The sequence below is a fragment of the Toxorhynchites rutilus genome, chromosome 1 (assembly GCF_029784135.1).
Source record: "Toxorhynchites rutilus septentrionalis strain SRP chromosome 1, ASM2978413v1, whole genome shotgun sequence".
In the NCBI taxonomy this organism is placed as follows: domain Eukaryota; kingdom Metazoa; phylum Arthropoda; class Insecta; order Diptera; family Culicidae; genus Toxorhynchites; species Toxorhynchites rutilus.
In genome coordinates, this window is record NC_073744.1 from 77,716,380 (window position 1) to 77,740,072 (window position 23,693).

Here is a 23,693-nt window from a genome sequence, read left to right on the forward strand (position 1 = left end):
GTGGACATTTTCGTTTTTTTCACACTATTCTCAATAGCAATAGAGACAAAAATATGAAAAAATACTGAAAGTACATCTCTTACCATCTCCTACCTAAATATCGATCAATATTTTCAAACAAATTTTTCATCAGAAAATCTAACACTAAAAAAAAAATTAAATTAATTTTTATTTTAATTTGAAATTGTTTTGTTTTATTTTGAGATTCAGTACTACTCTAGTTTGTATTCAAACTTTTTCTCCTACGTCTATTTTAGGTATATGTGATTTTTTTCAGGATTTTCAGAGTGTTTTTCCGGTACAAAAATTACTTTTAGACCCAATTTTACTCTAATTTTTATTTAAATGCTTTCGTATGTGTTGTTTTTCCGCATGTAGTGTTATTTTTTGTTGAATTTTTAAGAGGATTGCGCGAAAAAAAATAATTTTTTTTGGCCCTTGGGCATTTTAAATTTATTTTGAATTTGGAAACCCATTACTGTTTTAATATTTTTTTTCAATTTTGGTTTTCATTTGTCTAAATTTTGTCGGTACACCCAAACTAGCGTTGACAGAAAATATGTCATCTTTGGTAGAAAAGAAGCCATTTCCTTTGCATGAGAGTCAAATGCGCAAGCTTAAAAATGGTTTGTATGTATGCGAGCTGACATCTCTTTCTGTTTTCTTTTCTCTTTTCATTTGGGTTTGTGCAAAAAAAAGTCCATACGACGTCAATGGGGATCGAACCAAAGCCGGCTGGAATGCAAGCCGGCTGGAATGCAAGCCGGCTGGAATGCAGCGCTATTATAAAGGAGCGTGATAATATTACACCTCATCATAAAATGCAGTTGGAAGGTGTTTTCTAAGACGATAAAGAAGAACATGAACGAGAATATATCTTTCTCTGTATGGGCCGTGTATTTGGCAAACTATACGAAAAGCTTTCATATGCTTTCATTAAATGTGTCTCCTGTTTCGCTCCCTCATATTGGCTCTAGCATATTTATTATACAAATGATATACATGTATTGGGGAGTAGAACATCGTATGTTATCTTTCTGCTCATTTAATGTAATAAATCGGGATGCCAGAACATTTGCTAAAAATTAACTTTGGGTGTATATTTAGAGTATTGCGCTGTACAAAGATTTTTTTTCCTCGTATCTTAAAATATATGAGATTATCTTTACATTGGATGATTTAGATGATTAGATGATTTACCAAATTCATAGGAGTCAGCAGTACGATGGAGCTCTGTGAGAAAAAAATAAAGTCCTTGTGGGAATATCATTCGGATTAATGAGAAGAACACTTAAAAAAATCCGAATTATTTTTATTTTTCTTATTTGAATCTTACAATTGAAAACCACGAATACAATAAAATATTCGATTTCAAGAAAATAAAAATAATAATGCAGAACGATGAAGAAAAACATTTTTGTGTCTCGCAATGCTCTTAAAAATTCAGGAAAAATTACGCGACATGTAGAAAAAAAGACACATACGAACGCATTTAAATAAAAATTAGAGCAGAAGTGGGTCTCAAAGTTATATTTTTTTCAAAATTGCGAAATGCCTGAAAATATATATATTTTTTTTTGTACTGCGTATTTAATTTTTTTTTTATTTTTAGATTTTTTTATGAAAACATAGTTTGAAAATATTTATCGATACACCTTAGTAAAATGTACTTTCAGTTTTTTTATATTTTTGTCTCAAAGCTATTGAGAATGGCGTGAAAAAAAACGAAAGGTGCATTTTTCGCCATAGATCCTATGATGTACCATATAAGGACTCGAATATATGGTATTACTACCAAAATGTTTTATTTAATACCCTATACAATATTTCCCACACAGCTGGTGATTTGGTTTGGGGGACATTTTACTCCCTTACCCTTTGTGAATTTTGTTGATATAAACCCGTTTTTCTGTATTTTTTCCACAAAATTGAACTCGTGAACTAAAATTTTGTTTCGAGTTCCTCCCAAACTACACGCTATTTTGCACGCTATTTACTAATACTAACACGAGGACCTTTATAGCATACCTGATAACTGCCTAAGTTCGTTGGTTTCAGTAGACGGTGGGTAGACAATTAACCGTCCATTAATGGTGTAACTACTTTTTTTGCATCAGAAATTGTGTTTTAGTGTCATTTTATATGGACGTAAAAATTAAATTTTCTACTTGGGTAACAAGATTCAAATTGAAGGCGATATTTATCAGCGTCAAATCGCCTTCAATGAATTTTATTCTTTAGTCCGCAAAAATACCATCGCTAACTGGCAACGCAAGTGGAATGAAGATGAATTGGGCCGGTGGTTTCACTCGATTATCCCTAAGGTTAGCCTCAAACCGTGGTTCAAAAGTCTGGACTTGAGTCGGGACTTTATTCGCACCTTCTCCCGACTCATGTCCAATCACTGTTCGTTAGACGCGTTACTCTTTCGTTTCAATCTGGCCGGTAGCAATCTCTGCATTTGTGGCCGAGGTTACCACGACATCGAACACGTTGTTTGGTCGTGTGAGGTGTATCTTGTTGCCAGATCGAATTTAGAAAACTCCCTTCGGGCTAGAGGAAGGCAGCCCAATGTGTCGGTGAGAGATGTGTTGGCTCGGTTAGACCTTGATTACATGTCCCATATATATGTTTTCCTTAAAGCTATAGATCTTCGTGTGTGATTGTCATTATACCCTCCTTTCCTTCCTTTGCGGGTAATTCGTCCCCTTGCTATAAATAGTAGAATAAGTTGAAATGTAAATACACTATAGATATACGAATATATTTAAGAAATGAGTGTTCATCAACATTGTTACAATTTCCTTATATCCCATCCTTCTCCTAAAAATATGTCACCCTCCTAAACTCGAGTACACCGCGAGTAATCGGTTTTACACCTTACTAACCATAGATGTAGAAAAATTGTTTATATATATAGTTTTAAAATTATATTTAAAAATTTGGCTCCTTTAAACTTAAGTAACTGAGCCTGTAAAAAATAAACGAATTAATAAAAAAAAACAAGATTCAAGTCAGGTGGAGTAGAAGTGTGGATTGAAGCCAGTTGAATGAATAGGCAGATTTGTACTCATTAGCCACATCAACTAGAATAATCATTAACTAGAATAGTTCATCAGCAATTCTCGCCATCAACGCTCTTCAATTCATTTTATAGTCGATTCAAATTATGTTGACGGCGAATGCGGAAGTATTCCTAGTCGAAGCGAAGCTACTGAGAGGAGAGTCGATTTCCATTTCTCATCTCCGAAGATTTCGGGGCCCTGGCCATGATTGTGCTTTACTTGTTAGAACATATTCTGGTAAATGCAGAGTTAGTACTTTGTAGAAATGATATTGTAGTGGCACCATAATTGGAAATGTCATATAACTAATCGATTCAAATATGCAGTTGAGTATTGATTTGATTTTTTTCTGGAGCTATTTGATTTTTCTTTGCTCATTTTTTTTTTGAATTATTATGGTATGGTGACTTTCTAGTTGCTCACTTATTCTTGCAACTACGTCCACGCAAAAATCATTTAGACGCAATGATGCATCTTCTCTCATCGGTAATTGGTGCTATTAACAACAATGGAAGCCTCATATCAACTGTCCCACTTCGTACGGTCCAAACGTGAACAGTAGAACAATAGGAATACTTTTACGCCGGTTTGATTACTGTTATTGATAAGATAAAATGTATACGAATAAATCCGGACATGCTACAGCTGAAGTGCTTGTGAACCTAAATAAAGAAGTGGGATAAAAAAAATCGAGAAAGAGAAACGGCTGAACGTATTCAGATGAAATTTTGCAAGAGTTTTTGGGATACATCAGACTAAAAATTCACCTGATGACGCAAGATTTTGCTGTGATATTTGCTAAATCACAGAAAATTTCTAAAACACCGCGAAAAATACGATTTTCCTACTCTTCCAGAATCAGTATGGAACATCGCCATTCTGCCGTTCTACGCATAATTGTCCCATGTCCCAAAATTAGCAACTGAGAAAAACGCAATCAAAGTTTTCTCGCAATTTTTCTATCAAAAGCTTAAAGCATTTCAATTTAGCAATACACCGGGTTTTTTAAAAGCACTATACTATTGTTTAACGAAATGTGATGAGATTCTCTCACTGAATCAATCAAGCTTGGTTACGCGTTTAAAAAATCGTGGTGGGACAGTTATGCCTAGAATATCAACATGGGACAATTGAACTTGATAATGTTTTTTGATATACTAGGAACAAACAATATTTTTGTTTGTGTTTTTCCGAGAGATTATGCATAGAAACATCGTTTTGTGAAGTAATGAGTGATCTGCAACACCTTCGCAGAATAGAAATCTCATTGTTATTAGACATTCAGTAACAACGTGTACACGCGTTTTGTTGAACTTTTTCTTATTTGTTTGAGAATTACTTCGTTCTTCCAAACCAGAAAAAAGAGAAATTAGGCCTGCTGAAAGTGTGACATAAAATTCTAGTACTTGAACCGACTTATTCGATATGGATCTACAAAAAATACATGGTGGGAAAGTTATGAAGAGAATATCAACATGGGACAATTCAGCTTGATGTTGTTTTTTTTTAAAGTTGGGAATAAACTACATGTTTTTTTTTGTGTTTTCCCTAAGATTATGCATAAAAACAACGTTTTATGAAGAAAAGTGAAAATCGTCAAAAAGTAACATGGGACAACTATGCGTAGAACGGCAGCATTGTTGCTTTGACTAAACTTAATTTATTTAAAACTAGCTGACCCAGCAAACTTCGTCCCGCCCAAAACTTATTTTTCGTTATCATCCGTTACATCCGTATTTTCTAAGCGCAATTCATGGGTCCAATCGCAGAATTATTCATTGATTGATCTTTTAATCTACCCTTTAAAATTACCTTTTACTATAAAATTCCTAGTACTTCTACCAAAACTCTCTCTCAAGTTCTAGGTATAAATGTCCGACCATATATTTTTTTTTTGTAGATCCATTGTAAATGAATCGGCTTGAGTACAAGAATTTTATGTCACGCTTTCAGCAGGGCTTATGCACTTTTTCAGGTTTGAAAGAACGAATTAATTCTCAAAGAAATAAAAAAAATGAGCAGAACACGTGTACACCAAGCTAGCGAATGCCTCATAACAATAAGATTTATATTCTGCAAAGGTGTTCAAGATCACTCCCTTCTTCATAAAACGATGTTTTTATGCATAATCTTTCGGAAAAACAGCAAAAAACTTATTGTTTGTTCCCAGTATTTCAAAAAACAACATCAAGTTCAATTGTCCCATGTTGTTATTGAAGGCATAACTATCCCACCATGTATTTTTAAACCGTAATCAAGCTTCATTGAAACAAGTGAAGGGAATTTTTCACATTTTATTAAACAATAGTTTACTGCTTATACAAAATCCAGTGTGCCCAACTGAAATTTATAATGCCAAAAAAGCCAGAAAACTTTGATTGCGCATTTGCTTGATCAATTCTCGAGAAATTTAGAAATTCGTGTTTCATTTGTATGACAGCCCCCCCCCCCCCTTAGAGAGGGAGGAGGGGTCTCAAACTGTTACGAAAACCTTCCCCGGCCCCAAAAACCCCTACATACCAATTTTCATGTCGATCGGTTCAGTAGTTTCCGAGTCCATAAGAATCAGACAGACAGGAAGACAGACAGACATCACTCCATTTTTATATACCGTTGTGAATCATATTTCGGACGCTTAAGGCATATGATGCAGAAAACAGATCTAAACTTTATGCACAGGTATTATTTGGTTGATATTTTTCATAAATTAGTTCAATATGCTTTTAAGCTTTCTACTTTGGTAGCGTAAATGATCTTGGTTTGTCCAATTTGGGGTGTTTTTACGCAACTAGTAAATGCAAATCGATTTTTCTTCATGAAAATCACACATAGTCGATACGAGTTTGGGTTTGTTGAAAAGCCCCAAGTCTCTAGTTGCTAATACTACCATAAGGTGTTGAAATTATTCAAATTTTTATGTTTTTTAACGATTTTCCTTAAAGAAGAATTATGATCATGGTTTGACCACCTCTGATCATGGTTTGCCCAAAAAAATGATCATGGTTTGTCTGGTTTTAGAAATCTCCATTTTTGAATGAAAACATTCGAATTCACAATTAGATGTTGCATTTATCATTGCTTGAGTTTACTGTCATCATATTGATTCATTCATAATTTAGCCTTTCTTAGATGCATTAGAGCATTCAAAAAAGTGGGCAAACCATGATCATATTTTCGACTGGACAAACCAAGATCATTTACCCTACCTATTTGATTGAAAACATAAAAAATAATCGAATGAAATGCTTTTCAAATGAAGCGAATAAGAATCAAACTTAGGACACTAAATCTAATTTCGGACACTTTATTTTGCAATTTTTTGGACGAAAATTACATAACACTTGATTATATTTTATAGTCAACTGCGAAACACCTACCAAACAATCACAGTAAACTATTAACAATGATGAAAACTGATGAAACACGGAAGAAATTTAAATATTTATGAACGGATAAATTCCACGTCCTCACGCTAAGGAAACGTCAAACACAAACGATAATGAGTAGTGTTGTAAGATTTCTGCCGATTAGGTTATAATTTAAATGTAGCTCTCATGTGAAATGATAGAGAAACCAAGGGATTACACTCAAGAAGCAATTGTGATATTAATTTGATAGTTATATCATCAGTGCATTAAGCATTTCAAGATATTAGAACAAAGTGTCCGAAATATGATGTTGTCCGAAATATGATTCAGAACGGTATATAGATTCATTTTCATAATTTTCAACCCTTGTTTTCGGTTTTCAGAATCGCCCATAGTTTTGCTAATGGATAATTTCCAAACTTAAAAAATTATAACCGGAACTGAAACGTTCTAGAGAAAGCTCATCAATCAGGTTAGATTATGTTTGCTATTAACTTGGTTAGCATGCTGTATATTATGTCAAGTTAGGATAAACTTTGAAAAAAAGAATAAAAATACATTTTTTTCTTGTGATATTTTTTGTCAGATAGCCATATTGTATTGATATCGTTTGTTCACAACCAATCCAGTTGTTTACTATGAAAAATATTTAAAAAATTTGTTCAAATTTTCATATATTTTTTTAAATTACGCTGAAAAAATATTTCAAAAATTGAAATTCATTTATATCAAAAACGTTTACATTCTTAAAACAAATATATGAATAACCCATACAATTCTCGGTTGAGACAACGATACCTCACATCCATATCCCTAACCTGAGCCGTCCCACAAAAATTGTTGCCTCGAGTAAACCGCGAGTATTCGGTCGAATCCTACTAAACATAGCAATTAGTTGAAACTTTGTATAAACAAACCTTGAATTAGCGGCTCCGCAAAGCTTATGCGATTGAGCCTTTTATGTTTGAATTGAAAAAAAATCCATACAATTACCTAAACGTCATTTAAACTCTTCTTCCGCACAGGTCAACAACCTATCTTTTTTTCTTTTTTTACGCATTGAGGACTTGATCGCTACCCTCTCTCTAAAAGGCACAGAAAATAAACCGTGACTATTCATCTTCGACCTTATAACCGACAATGTGGATCACCCCTAATTTCTACAGCAGGTTCGGCGGATTATTCCTCCTCGTCGTTTCCGGAATTCCTAATTATTTCTGATTTCTACCTACAAAACCTTACATGGCTTTTCGAACTGTTTTGATTTATGTTTGCGATCGTTTAACTATTCGTTTATTGTTAGAATAAGGTCTTTAAACTAATTTAGTTTGTACGACATTGCCGGAGGTGGTGAAGAAAAAAATAAACTGCCGTTCCAATATCATCAAAAATTATATTTAATTTGCCGTAGCTCTCAATCGCTTTTCAAATTAGCTTATCTATCCATTGAGTCAGCTTTCCGACAAGTATCGGATTTGTGTTCCACGTTAAAAGGTTTTACCGAACGCTCAGGATAATTTGTGACGTAAATATGCATTATTCTAAGTAGTTTTTCAACGAATGTTAACAAATGTTCACACAATTGAGTTTTTTAAGCTCCATGACAATGATGGTATTGTGCTCCCTTGGCCGAGTGGTTAGCGTCACAACTAACATGCCGGATGTTCGGGTTCGATTCCCGTTTTGGTCCGGGGAATTTTTCGTCAAAGAAATTTCCTCCGACTTGCACTGTGATCACGCGTATTCTAGAGCTTGCCACTCAGAATGCATTCAAGGCGTGTTATTTGGCATAGAAATCTCAACTAAGTACTAATAAAAATGACGCAAGTAATACTACGTTGAGAAGGCGAAGTTCCTCTAGGAACGTTAGTGCCATTGAAGAAGAAGAAGAAGAAGAAGACAATGATGGTAACCAAACAACGGAAATTGTCAAAATTGGAATCATATAAATATTCATTTGAACATTCTGTAAGTTATTTCACCTTGATCATACGGTTAGTTTTAGAAGTTTCATTGTTTGTTTTGTTTCAACGTTTCGTAATTTTTTTTCATAAATTGCGACACATTCCGCTGATTGAAACGGAGCATCAATAGTTCAACTGGCATGCAGTAAAAAAGCTGCTCATCCGTTGTGATGAATTCAACTAAATGTGCACTGAACCGTCATCGGAGAAAAACGACAAAGCTAATAAACAAGAGTTAAAAAAAACAAGATGCCGATTCCGGTGTATTTCGATCTTTTTTTTTTATTTGTTTGTTTTGGTCGTTTTTTTATCTAACCCAAATAAAGCCTACGCAGTGATTGCACCACTGATGACGCACGCATCGCCGAAGATAGCTGGTGCAAGCCGTGAGAGTAGTTACCTACCTTGCTCTCTCGTTGAAATCTGCTTCGCTCGCAGCAGCGTCAACGAAACGATCGAACCAAAAAGTGTTCGGAAAAGTGAGATCGAAGCGGTTTTGGGGGGTAGTGCCAAATCAGAAACGCTTATCAATTAACAGTTGCGTGCCGGCAGCGCTCCGGGTGCGAGGCTTTGACACTTAAGGGCTTACTATAACTTAAACTACTTATAATATAGGCATAAAGTAATGTTTTTGAATCCAGTGTTTAATTTTCAAGTCCGTGTTAGGAAATCGCCTTGTGCCAATGCGTTGCCAATGTTCCAGTTTAAACTGGATGAAATGCCAAAGCGAATATTCCCGATAACGTAATGTGAAATCGTATCGATGGTTCTTTCTGATATTTTCAATCTATAAAACAAGAGATCTGTGATATAACCGCAAGGTAGACGTAGGACTACCGTTGGCTCGGCAATCATTTATTTGAAATTGCATCTGAATCAATTCTAACTGAATGAATGAATGAATGAATATTTTGAAAGATTGCTGAAAGTTTTTCTTGTTAGTGTGTGGTCGGATGAGTATATATATGGAATTGTTATTAACATAAAAATCAACTCTTTCGAACTTGTTGGTGGTTCCGAAAAGAACCGACGAAATTTGAGTAGCCTTGTAAAAGCAACTGAAGATGTTTGATACATGATTCATTTTTGTTTTCGTGAGAATAATACGAGATTTTTTATGATCACTCCATGCGCAGAATAGAAACTGAGGGCGCCACTTCACGGTGAAAACGAAATATAACCTTGCATAAAATTCATTTCTTTTTTTTCGTGATGTGATAATTTTTCATGATTGTTCCATGCAAAAGCAGAACAGAAACTGATGCTATTGACGAATTTACGTTAGATTTACAACCCGATGGCGCATCGAGTAAAATGATAATGTTTTGTTTTTTTGGTCGTTCAAATTTTTTAGTAAAATGAGAATTTATCTTCAAATTTCCCGGTTTCACGAATTCTTTCTACGCTAAAAAGGTTAGAGAATCGCCATTTTACAATGTGGTATGTATATTTTGAAGGCTTGGTATAAGTGTTGTAACTTTAATTTTTTTTTCAACTAGATAAACGATGAGTAGTATGTGTTGCGCTAAACATACTGCAAATCCTTCTTGTATCGGCCCTTAAATTATCAGTGATATAATCCAACTTAAAATGATAACGATTTCACAGTATTCATAACCTGTATGTACTATCAAACTCAAAATTATCGAAGATTATCAATGACCAATGGCTGAATCGCGTGTTGAAATCATCGTAAATATACAAAGCCCTAACTGTCTTACCATATACTGAAGACATTTAATGGTTGAAATAAATCTAAATAGAAATAAAATGAATAATCACGACTGAATCTTGCTTTTCAGTGCGTAGAATAAACAAACATCATCACCTTTGTGGTTCGGAGCTCTAATGTAGGAGTCGCTGATTCAGCTTTGCATAAATTCGTCAATTGGATTGAATCACGGGAACACCAAGTCGAATGCGTAAATGCGAATATTCGTTCGCTTGAACGCATTCACACGCAAACAATTTTTCATGACTGTTCCATGCGAAAGCAGAACAGAAACTGATGCGAGTAGAAGTACTAACGCCTTGCATGTGTCCGCTGTGGTTTCCCAAACACTAATGCAAACGAGCAAAAGAAGCCGCAACTTGCATGTATTCGCTATGACGGTTTCTCCAGGTGCCTAGATTTTGCGTCCGTGTTCGGGAACACATTGCGATCACCAATCATCATCAATGAGCAATGATGATTTCAATAGTTTGCTTTCAAAGCAATTTTCAAGCTATTGAGACGATTCTTTGGACCAATAAGTGACATAGATCATATAACTCGTTGACATTTTATCTTTCGGATGAAATGATTGTTATACCGCTCCATTCAGCCGGTAAAGAGGTATTAACGTGCAAAACCTTGCATTCCTGCGTCACTCTCTCGTTTTCGAAACTTTGAACTTACACCCCGGTACAGAAATGAAATGCGTAGTCCTACGTCAAAACATATTTTTGCTTTGGAATTTAAAATGGATTTTCACGACAGTATTTCACAACCGCGCACTTTCGAAGCTCACATTGCTCTGCTTAAGTGAGAAAAAGGTAAATGTAATATATGTAAATGTAACGCCGAACGATGGCACAGACTTCCGCATATTCCCGCCTTGGATCGCACATGAAAAAGCAGGACATCACGCTACATCTCAATGTCGAAATATGATTACTCTTCTGACTCAAACTGATTCAAATGCTATATGAATGAAATAGGTGAGATGGGAAAAAAATGTATTGACATCAAGACACTGATACTTATATTGGAACGTTATTTGAATAGAAATCTGTAAATGCATCCCGAATAATTTGTAATCTGTAACTACGGATTATTGGTTTCAAAAAAGCTGAAAAATCTGTAAAAATACAGATTATTCTGTTGATAATCCTGAGTCCTCCCTCACTCTTCCTATCCCTTCACCAATTTTGTTGACGTAAGCTACGTCTTCCATCAAGGGAGCCAAATCAGAAAACAAGTCACGTTTGATGTCTGTCTGTCTTTTTGTCTTTTTGTCTATCTGTCTGTCTGATTCTTATGGACTCGGAAACTACTGAACCGATCAACATGAATATTGGTATGTAGGGGTTTTTGGGGTCGGGGAAGGTTTTTATAATAGTTTGAGACCCTTCCCCCTGTCTAAGGGGGAACTGCCATACAAATGAAACACAAATTTCTACATTACTCGAGAATCAATCAACATATGAAACCAAATTTTGCATGTGGAGGTTTTAGGGTTCAATAAATGGTTCTATGGTGGCTAGATATTCCTCCCCCTTCTCTTAAGGGTGGGGGGTGTGGTCTACCATACAAATGAAACACGAATTTCTGCATTACTCGAGAATCAAGAATATGAAACCAAATTTTGCATGTGGAGGTTTTAGGGTGCAATAAATGTTCTTACGGTGCTTAGACACTCCACCCCCCTCTCTAAGGGGAGGCTGCCATAAAGTTAAACACAAATTTCTGAATAACTCGAAAACTAATCATCAAAAGGAGCCAAATTTGGCATGTAAAGGTTTTTGAATATGATAAATGTTTCTATGATGGTATGAAACCCCTCCCTCCTCTGAAATGGAGAGGGGGTCCCGTAAAAATAATACACATATTTCAACCAAACATGACAATTGAATATTTTTTAATGTGATAAAACGCACTCCTATATCATCCTCTTTCTATATAAATAAAAATGGATCACCAAATGTGTTGATAAGAGCAAAACTCGAGAAAGGAATTGTCCGATTTAGAGCTGTCTTTATTCTATCATATTTTCTGTATCAAACATTTATTCCATGTAACGGATAAACATGTTATTTGCAAGTGGTTGGAAAATTTTTAACGAGAATTGTGTCTGAAAATAATCTGATATTATAATGACGAGTTTTTAGAAGTACTACGAATTTTATAGTAAAAGGTAATTTTAAAAGGTAGATTAGAAAATCAATCAATGAACAGTTCTGCGATTGGACCTATGAACGTGCGCTTAGTAAAAACACGTGAATGTGATAACGAAAAATAAATGTTGAGCGGGACGAAGTTTGTCGGGCCAGCTATAATGCTATACATTACAATCCCCTGGTGTGTAAGTGGTTCAAATTGACCAAAAATAGAAGCATATCCATTTCCCATACATTTGTTCTGCTCATTTGTGAACTTACCTACCCGTGCCGTCAATAATGAGTAGCTTATCGACGAGCAACGAAGGGGGATATTGGATCTCGCTGAGGTAAACTTCAGTCTCGTTCTGTATTCGAAGCAATGAACATCACTTGTTCTTGATCCCATCACATGTCCTACTTTCGGACTTGTATATTTATTCATAACATACCATCTTGAGCAGGACGAAATGGCCTGAGGATACCACAGTTTGATCTTGATAACGGAATTTTCTTTGAACTGATATAAGATGTTGAATACCAAAGAATAAGACCAAAAAATTGTGGAGAAATAGCTTTTCAATACCAAAATTTGATAATTCCAATACCATAGTAATTCTTGAGTAGTGTTTTTTGGTATTGAATGTACTCATTTCACTATTGGACTATTATTGTGGGACGATTGTAATCAGTGATCAGCTGTATCAGCGATTTTGGGGCCAATCAATATTTTTTCCACGATTTACCCAAATAAAATAGTATTCTCTAGAGCTTCTAGAAGATATGATCTTCAAATATTGTTCTCAGTAAAGTTCGAGTGGTGTAAAGCGTCATTTTGATCTGTTCGAATGATATGATTAATTAATGTTTTGTTTCGTCATTTTATGAACATCATATAAATACTACACGAAACTTCGTAGGAAATTCTATTTCTCAAGCATTGGAATGGATAAAAAAGTAGATAATTGCATTTGATTTCAGTTTTTTTATTTGCAGAAATCTGTCATTTTTTCTCTTTTGGTACATCAAATGGACGCTCTAGAGCAGGGTTTTCTGAAACTCTTTTGGGAAAGAGACCCCCTTTCCAGCATTAAATCATACCTTAGACCCCCATAGCCAAATTTCTTTGAGAATCCTTCAGTTTTTTTTTCTTACTGACTAATTATCAATCTGAAAACATTGCCGTTGGTTAAATGAATAAACTTGACTTTATTTTTTCACGGATGCGATCTGGCCAAGTGGTAACATCCGCACCTCTCACGCTAAAGGTCAAGAGTTCAATTCGCACTCCCGACATTCTTCCAAAAAATAGAAGTAATGTGGTTGGATTATAACAAATTGAATAACATTTTTCCCTCTTCGCGACCCATCTCAAGGTTCCTAAAATAACTAAAAAAAAAATTTTGTTACGCCATGCACATAGATGAACAAGCATTTTGTAAATTCTTTTTCAATCACTTTATTCTAGTCCACTTCATTCAGCTATGTAGATACCTTGTAATCTCTTGAATTAAATTAGAAGTTGAGTGCATTAAGGCGTATATGTTTAAAATAAAGAGAAATGTTGAACACACCTGAGGGACTCGTATGTTCAAACACATTATCTTAAACGAACCTTTTCACGTTATTTTACTTGCCGAATTTTTCATCTTGTACTTTTGTGCTTTTTAAAATGTACAGCAATAATATTTTCTACTAAGATATTAGTCATTCTCAGAGTTGCCACATACACAGAATATTCTGTATTTTACTAATTTTTCGCCAAACAGAATTACAGATTTTCTGCAAAGATACATAATTTAAAGATATTTTTTCAAATTCTAATTTAAATGTTAAACTAATCACAGTTCATTTTCTCTGTCTACCTTCTTACTAATAAACTCTGTTTTTAGTCGTTGAGTCAGGAGCAAAGATGGAAAACAAGGGAGCATGATGAGATTTGCGATTAATCGCAAACTGCACAGATCGTAATCTGTGCAAACTGCGACTAACTATTAATCCTCTCCCAACATAACCAAATGATTTTCTCTTGGTAACTCTGAGTTGACCAAAGCATTGCTAGACTGAAACTAGTCCGAATAATTGAGTTACTCTCCTTCCTCGTTCTGTTTACAACTCCTAACAAGAATTTGCTCCATGGGAATAAGTATCTCTATGACGTACGCTTTACGATTCTCGCTCTCTCGTCCGGGCGTTCAGTTTTTCTCTCCGAGCGCGTTTACTTCGATGAAACTATGTGAGGAAAAAATGCGTTACAGCAGATAGGACGACATTCATGTTTAATGTTCCACAGATGATTTCTCAGATGGTGTTTAAATTCATCTACAAGAGACTACAAACAGTAATCCCCCTCAAATCACTAATTTTATGAGTCAATATAAAAGCGTTATTGGCCAAGGCTATTACGATATCGAACACGTGGTCTTGCGAGATACATTTTTCCGCCAGCCCAAATACAGAGCACTCCTTTCGGGCCCGAGTAAACTTGTGGCTAGAAAAGACCTTAATTACCTTGAATTAATCAAAAACATAGCGCAAATATGTCAACATGTGTTTTTTGTGTAAGCACGTAAATATTTACTCATAACATTTTAGGATTGTGGAACTCTACATAATTTGTATGCAGATAGACTATCCACAATTTGTGGGGGGAATACTCATCCAACTCAAATAGGTAATAAATATCTGCTATCACAAAGCTGAGAATTTTTTTTTAAGTTTAGTTTTACTACTGATTCATTCAAAAAAAAAAAAGCTTTATTTTAAAATGTTTTCTTATCCTGAGACTGGCTCACCATATTGCACTGCTACTAAAACCGTAGGCTAACCTTAAGCAAATTTTTTTTTCCATTTTCGGCGAATAATCAATAGAGTGCCGTGTTATGAAACATCAGAACAATAGCAAAAACAACATCACGAACATAAGGTGTTGGTTCGGATATTCCAGACGACATTGGAATATATTCCATCTGATCATCTTTAGGAAGGTTAACGACCTTCAAAGGATAAATTTATCTTGGGAACATTAAATTGATGTTCATGACTTCCAGTCGGACGTTTATTCGCTCTGATAATAATTGTGTGGTCCTCACAAAACATATATTCCAATGCCGTCAGTTCACTTAAATTCTTCGCATACCGTTTGATGATTAGGTAGGATGTTGATAATCATTTGCTGCGATACCGATTGTTCCAATAGTATTTATTCGACAATATGGAGATTGAATACCTGAAATTAACTAGATTCAACCAAACAAATCAGCGGACAAAGCAGTATGTACACTCAAGAGATGCAACAAGTATGAAGGGATATGAAAAAAAACATTGGTCGTTCAATAAATCTACTGCCACATATGTCGGAAGTCCACGATATATGAATAACATATGTACTAATTCATTACATTTATTTGCAACGAAAAACGTAACCACACAGAATTGAATTAATCAAATATGTGATCCGTTTTATCTACAAAATGAAAAAGGATCTTAAATTCCATTGAATTCGAAAAGTGTTTCGTGAAATCACTAATTGAATTATTATTAGAAAAAAATATTTGAAGAGAAATGTGAATGTTCAGAATTATATGAATCTAAAAAAAGATTTTGGGCGGTATGAGATTCGCCTAAATCTGCTGGTAATAAAATTAATCAATTTCATCCATTTCCCGTCTGCTGTTTATCGGGCGGGAGACGACAGCAAAATAAAATCGACACGCCACTCACTGCGGTCAGTGCAATAGAGAATTAAAAATCCCTCGATGAGTGTCGTAAGATTTCAGTTGATCGTCTCTTGTACACTTTCCGATCAAGAACTCATCATCCGCTCTATAGGATGGGATTAATCGTTTATGGCTTGCACTCACGAGTAGCCTTGAGTAGTAGAAGTAATGCTTCGAGAGTGCATACAGTGGGGATTCTTCTTTCATATTGCTTTTTTGAGATCTTGGTAGCTCACCGTTCCAAGTATTCTCTCTGTGTACATATGAAGGATAAAAGAGCATCGCCTGCTCGTAGTCACTTGGTGCAAGGTCCGAACTATACGGCGGATGCAAAAGAACCTCCCATCCGAGCTCCCGGAGCTTCTGGCGCGTCACCAAAGAAGGCCACACACTTTGGCGTTGGCGTTGTCCTGATGGAAGACAATGCGGCCTCTGTTTATCAAAGATGGCCTCTTCTTCATGAGTGCTACCTTCAAGCGGTCCAGTTGTTGGCAGTACAGGTCCGAATTGAGCGTTTGGCCATAGGGAAGCAGCTCATAATAGATTATTCCTTGACAATCCCACCAAACACACAGCAGAACCTTCCTGGCCGTTAATGAGGGCTTGGCCACCGTCTGAGCCGCTTCAGCGAGCTTCGACCACGACCGTTTGCGCTTCACGTTGTCGTAAGTGACCCACTTTTCATCGCCAGTCACCATCCGCTTCAGAAACGGGTCGATTTTGTTGCGATTCAGCAGCGATTCACATGCGTCGATACGGTCAAAGATGTTTTTTTGCGTCAACGTGTGTGGCACCCATACATCGAGCTTCTTTGTGAATCCAAGCTTCTTCAAATGGTTAATAACGGTTTGATGACTTATCCCCAGCTCTTGGCCGATGCTACGGCTGTTACTATGCCGGTCTTTCTCGGCTAATTCAGCGATTTTGTCGCAATTTTCGACGACAGGCCTTCCGGAGCGTGGCGCATCTTCGATGACCTCTACACCAGAACGAAAACGTTGAAACCATCGTTGTGCGGTGGAAATGGAAACTGTATCGGGTCCATAAACTGCACAAATTTTATTGGCAGCTTGAGATGCATTTTTGCCTTTGTCATAGTAATAATGTAAAATATGTCGGATTTTCTCTTTATTTTGCTCCATATTTGCGACACTATTACTCACGAACAACTTAACCAAACAAAACACTGTCAAGGAATATATTATAGCGCGCAAAAATACCTTTCCAACAAGCTATAGTATGACTCGATAAATGAATACAACTAGAACTACGCGCTTACAACGACACCTCGCGGAAATACCGCAGGACTTTTTTGACAGCCTAATATAAAAATATTGAACCATATTGGGCACCTTTCACGATCAAAATTATTGACAATATGTGTCTTCAATATCGTGACAGCTAGGCTTTCGACATCCGATCTAACCTCAATACCACCTAACCAATATTTTACCACCTTACACGGTCAATATCGCCCTTTACCCGAGCCATGGAAGTATCCGCGATGTCTAGTGTCGACATTCGAGTTTGGGATCCAAGCTATTCTTCATCAGATTAGAAGATTAGAATTAATTGGTAAAATTTGAATGAAAATATCTACTTGGTATTATTTAAATACTTGAAGCTCGTTGTCTTAATCCTAATTTAACCTATTTCCTCTAAATTTTCAGATATTCCTACTAGAACTCATTATTATAATATAAATCAAATTTCAGATACAATTTTTGTATAGGTTTTTCTCACCACATGCATAAAAAAGGGATTTGTATTCACATTTAATAGTAATTCGATTCAGAAAAGTTAATTTTCATTCATAATTTACATTTAAAAATCCGTTTTTCCTTCTCAAAAACACATCATAATACTCGCTTCACCAATACAGACTGTTCCTCTGAGTTTCAGAGATGCCAGATTATTTTAGTTTGCGAAATACATGCAAGTTATATTATCTGCAAGCAAATGTTTTTTATTCTATAAATAAGACTAGACCTAGAACCCCGATTAACCGCGAGCGAGTGATCCGCCGTGTGGATTATTCACGACTGTGAGTTCCATAGTAAAACAATAGGCCTTTCCAGAATTTGTTAGTGAGTGGTAGACCCATGCTCATTTGTTTTGGTTATCGTTTTTACATTATTTAGCCACTTGTGTACATGATCTTATAGATGTATAGTTCAATGATTTCGGTATTGATAAAACATAGTTTTTATGTTGAAACATCTATTTTCGTGTTTGCACCTCTTTTTTTGGTCCTTTAACACTTAGACGGCCATGAGTGCAGCTCTGCACATGCGAAATCTTCCAAAGTTTCAAAGGCGTGCGCCACAATACATGTTTTACGTTAAAACTAATGTGTTTTTTGTTTTCTACTGACCACAATACATAGTAGGACACTTCGATATCATAGTTTGGCATCACTGCTTGTATTATTCAACCAATTACAATTTATTACTGCCCGAAATGCTCCGAAAATTTTTTTATGTGTGGATTGTTTTAATAGAAGGCATTTTACGAGTTAGAAATAATGTTATAAAAAATGTATTTTCAAAAAAAATAATTGTTTTACAATGATTTTTGTTGATATTTTACTCGTTTGCCTTGAGTTGGGGCCGCGTGTGTGTGTACTGTAGTTTTTATCCTTATATGGCAGATGGGGATGAAATTTTATGATAGATGGGTTCCTAGCACCATTTAGTATAAGAATCAACCATGAAACGCTCCAGGTTTTTACGAACTATTTGGCCAAAAGAACATGGCCGTCAAAGTGTTAATACGTCATCCGCGATTTTTGTTATTTGCGGTGAGCTTGTCCGCCTATTCCGCGGATAATCGGGTTCCTACTGTACCTTGAAATAACACATGATGTTTTTCAGCCTTTGATATTCACAGATCTTCTCATTCTCCACATTTCATAGCGAAGTGTGAAGAAACACACAACTTAGACAGCGGCTGAATCGCTTGTTAGCGCAAAAAAATTACCGAGTTCAACATTAAAAAACTCCTAAAACGTTGTTACGTTTCATCCACTCTCTCACTATCACATTGTCAGTTTACTTTGAGGATTTGAATTGTCTTGGTAAAAATACAGTATTTTGCTATTAAAAGTATCAGTTTTCCAAACCAAATGCTTTCATTTATGCTTTCTGGAATTTTGGAAATTTATAAAATTCATTTGCAATCGCAAAAACGACTAACGAGAATGAAATGTCTGCAAATTTACAGGCACGCTTGAAAATCTGGCAACTCAGTCCCGAGGTCCATGAGGTAAAACGTCAACATCATGTATTTGTATGAAATGTCACGATATTGATGCTCGAAAATCAGAAAATCCGGCTGTGTTCAGCTGTCATTATGCTCTCAAATGTCATCTTATTGTCAATAATATTAACCATGTAAGGTCCACTTATGAAATGTCACCTCACTTCTCCATTCCTGCTAAGGACACTTTTTGATAATTCCACATTTATCAGCGTGTGTTGAGTGAAGATTCTCGAACGTTAGTTCTTGCAACAAAACAAAGTTCTGAGATCGATTGGCTTCCGCAATGATGGACTCTATTTTAAAAGCAAAGAATCGACCCAAGGGGTCGATATCGACCACTTTGAGAAATCCTGCTCTAGAGAAATAGTTTCTTCTATCAATTCATATCCTTACATGGACACGAGGAGCTCGACACTATTTTTCTAATTTTTTGTTTTGTTTTTGATTTTATATCGATGTTCAAAAATGAGCACAAATTCCATTAAAGCCATTAGCATTCTAAAGGCGCGTCCACATTATGCCGAATGATGCCAATCGGCCTGTACCAGGCGGCATATTCGGTTCGTTATGTAATGTGGACGCCCCATCGGGTGCACGAAGCCGAAGGCCCATCGGATGCACGAAGCCGTCACGAACACACGAAGCACAATGTCGTCAACGCAAATTTACTTCGTTTTGTTTTGGTTCGACTTTCTCGAATCGGACCCACTTGTTTCGGGTTGGATTCGGTTTGATTCGAGTCGGTTTTCGGCACGTCGGCAAGCCCGGGCGGTACGTCCACATTTATTCGGCTTTACCGGGCGGCCAAGGCGATTGGCGTAATGTGGACGCGTCTTAAGAAAGACATATATGGGTAACATAATATTAAGATCGCGCCTACTTAAGCTATAATGATCTGACATGTGTGAGTATCTCCTCTCGAACCTTTAATTCAGCAGCCAGATAAATTGCTCGAATTTATTGGACAACAACCTGAACATCAATCTAATAAAATCTCTATCAACGTTTAACCTTCTGAGCTAGGCTCTCATCAATAAATCTTTGGGGAGAAAAGAGCAAAACCATCCAAGATCATTCCAAACCCATTCCTTCATTGATTCTGCCAACTAATACCTATTATCAGCAAATTGAGAATAATTCAAAATACGCATCGAATCACATTGTGAACTAACGCCGAATTGCAGGCAAAAGAATTCGAGAGGTTAGTAAAACGTTAGTATTAGCAAAATCGAAATAGTATACCAATTTTAATCGTCAAATTGTTAACTTATTTGTATTACATTCACTAATTATGTTTGAGGCAAAAAATTGCTGAATAAATTTCCTGTCTAATGATGTACATACATCACAATAACGATTTTGCGTAATATGCGTTTGAAATCTCTTAATGAGTCGTTACATGCCTCACTTTCGTAGAGAGACCCTCTATATCGAAATCAAAGATGTAGTCCTACGTCAAAATCATTTAAGATAAATCCAAGCCAAACTTCTTAAAACTTAAAATCGGTTTTACAGGATCCAGTTTCTTCAGTTTCTTCCCAGTTTTTTAAAGAGCAATCTTCCTGTTTTTGAAAATTATTATTGGTGGTCAGCACACATGTATGAACTATGAGAGTTTCAACGCTATTGTACTCACCATTGAAAGGTTTTTAATGTTCTAGATCGCAATAGTAAAAAAGATCAAATGTTCAAATGTTCAAATGTTCAAATCGAACTTATCGTAAATTCCAAGAGAAAGGGATGGACGGAAAGCAATCAAAATATGACAATTTGTCGTGAAGCGCTTGGTTTTTAGTTTTTAATATGTTCCCGATAGACGTCAAATCTGGGGTCTGAATGTGGAACTTGTCACCCGACTCTGTAATCTGGATGTGGAATCCAAATCAGAATTCAGCAGCTGACTCATGCTCACAAGGTTTCGTCAAGCTCGGATAGGGTTCTCTGGTATTACAGCGTAGAATCGTAAGGAAGCCACGGTGCCCTGAAAATGTCGGAAGGTTGAACGAAGTGCAATAAAAAGAATGGAAGCATTCGTTACACGACCACAAATTTACTGGCAGACTGGCCGCCGCTGCAAGTCATCAAATGGCACCGTGACCGTCATCGTTGGCCGGTGAAATGAAGGTTAAATAATCTGCATCACATCGTCGGTGCCTGTGAAAAGGATTGAAAACTCCTTCGGTTTTGTTTTTTTATTTTTTGCAAACAATCCAAACAATATTAAAAGAGATCAGTTTCAGTATCGATGACTCATGTCAAAGGAACAGAGCTACCACAAGTAGTCGATGTTATGACAGGTTGACGAGGGATTTCCTTGAAATATGGGAATACTGTTGATTTGTCCAAATTCCCTGGTAAACGATGATCATCCAGGCCTGTAGGCATATGTCGATGACCCTCTCAACTACTTATTTGTTGTCGAATCATGATGACTTGCTGTTTCGACTTTGCTAATTGATTTACCCTCTTGATACCCTAGCCGTCTAGGGTATCGAATCAGTTCGACTATGATGTCATGCAGAGAATCATTACTTGTTTGAGGCGCACAAATCTGTTTCCATGCGTAACAATTTTTTCGTTTGTTTTCTGTTCTACCGTGACGAAATGAACTGAAACGCTCGTGAGCCAATCAAGATGCATCTCATTTTTTTCATCAAATACAGCGCCCAGTTACTAACCCATTTTATTAGTCGCATATTGTTTGAAAAATTTAATTTAATATGCGCAGTCCACAACGGCTTGTTGTGGGTTTACTTCGGACAATGTGATTCCATGAATAATCCAACGCAATAACACCAAATTAGCACACAACGGTGCACTTTATCCGACACCGTGGCGCAGTCAGATAATTGCTTTCTGTGAATAATTACAACTTATTACAGCCCATTTCGCACCTCGCTGGGTTGGTCAGACAACAACAAACTTTTAGCAGCACCCGTACGACATCAGTCACGTGAGTAAACTGTTGGATCCACTCAATGGAACATCATTGTCTGATTAATGTATGAAGACGTTATCGTGTGATGTTGGGCCTCATATCAATGTAATGCGGCTTTCAACCTTCCGGTAAATGTGTATAGCGATGCCCATGAAACGTTTAGTTACAAGAAGGGCCTTGCATTTGGGCTACACAAACTTAGCTTACTGTGAAATCTATACCAATTATCGGCAATTTACCCAATGTGAATCAAAAATTCAATGACGCTTAACCTACCCCAAGAGAATTTGGGTTAATAAAAAGTTAATTTCAGTTGCTTTGCTTATTTCGAGTTCACATTGTTAATCATTTCGCTTTTTCAAGCTATGTCTTTTATTTCAGAACCAGAGCAATGAGAACCAAAGGCCTAGAGAAATGAAAACTTCGAATACTGGGATTATGCCAAAGCTCCAGAGATTCTGAAGATCTCAGCAATGGAGTCTTTTACAAATATAAAGATTCAAGGCAGAAAACTAGCACATAAGCGGTGGCGTCTTGAATCTTAGAACACTGGGAATAAAGTATTTCAACAAAATATAGATTCCGAAAATTCAGATTTCAAATTATTGCAATAAATTGATGCTCTAAAAATTCGATCCAAGTAATAACGGATTCGGAAATCTCGATTCTAGATTAATAATTAATTATCTTAGATTCACAATTCCAGAACCAAATTCCAGTTGTAGGTTAAAGATTATACATTTATATTCAGATACCACAAGCATATTTTAAAATCTTATTCTGCATCCGGATTCGGAAGTTCGTTTATGTGCATATTTGAATTTGGACTATGACTCAGATTCAAACTACGGATGAAAACAGCATGATTCTACATTAGGATTGTAAGCACTGCTTTCAGACGGGGTTTTAAATCCAGGTATTAAATAAAATAAAAATCTAGATTTCAGAATTTGGCATTTACATAATCAAATTCTAAATTTCAGGCTCAAATAAAATACATACGTAAAGAATGACGAATTCCATGCCAACTCGTCTTAGGAGTTGACAGCAACATTTCAGATAGCAGTTTTTCTTTCTTTCTTTATTAAAGAGATTTTCAGCCAAAGGCTGGTTCATCTCTAAGCAACATTTCAGATAGCAGTAAAACGTTGAGGGTGTAAAGAAATTGGTCGTTTAAGCAACTATGCATACTTGAAATCTTCAATGAATAATTAGACTACTTTTCGAGAAGGGCCAAAACATTTTTTCTCTATTTTTTACAAAAATTCATAGTTCAAAAACTATGATACCTACTAAATTATGGCCAAAGGATGAAATATAGGAAATTGTTTAAATTTTAAATTTTCATAAAAAAGTAATAAACAATTTAAAAAAATCGCTGAAAAACAATTATTTTAAAAACTAAACTCCTATTTCTCAAAACCGACTTTTTTTAAATTATAGGGAAAAGTTTGATTTTTTCTTTGAAAAAATTACGACCAATCCTAAGTTCCAAAGTTTTTGATCTAATTAAAATATAA

At 35.9% G+C, this 23,693-nt stretch overlaps 1 protein-coding gene across 10 annotated transcripts in view; it reads right to left on the reverse strand.

The window, feature by feature from the left end:
• LOC129762307 (complexin) overlaps positions 1 to 23,693 on the reverse strand; it is a 727,632-nt gene that overhangs the window by 637,578 nt on the left and 66,361 nt on the right. The gene's annotated exons all lie outside the window — the stretch shown is intronic.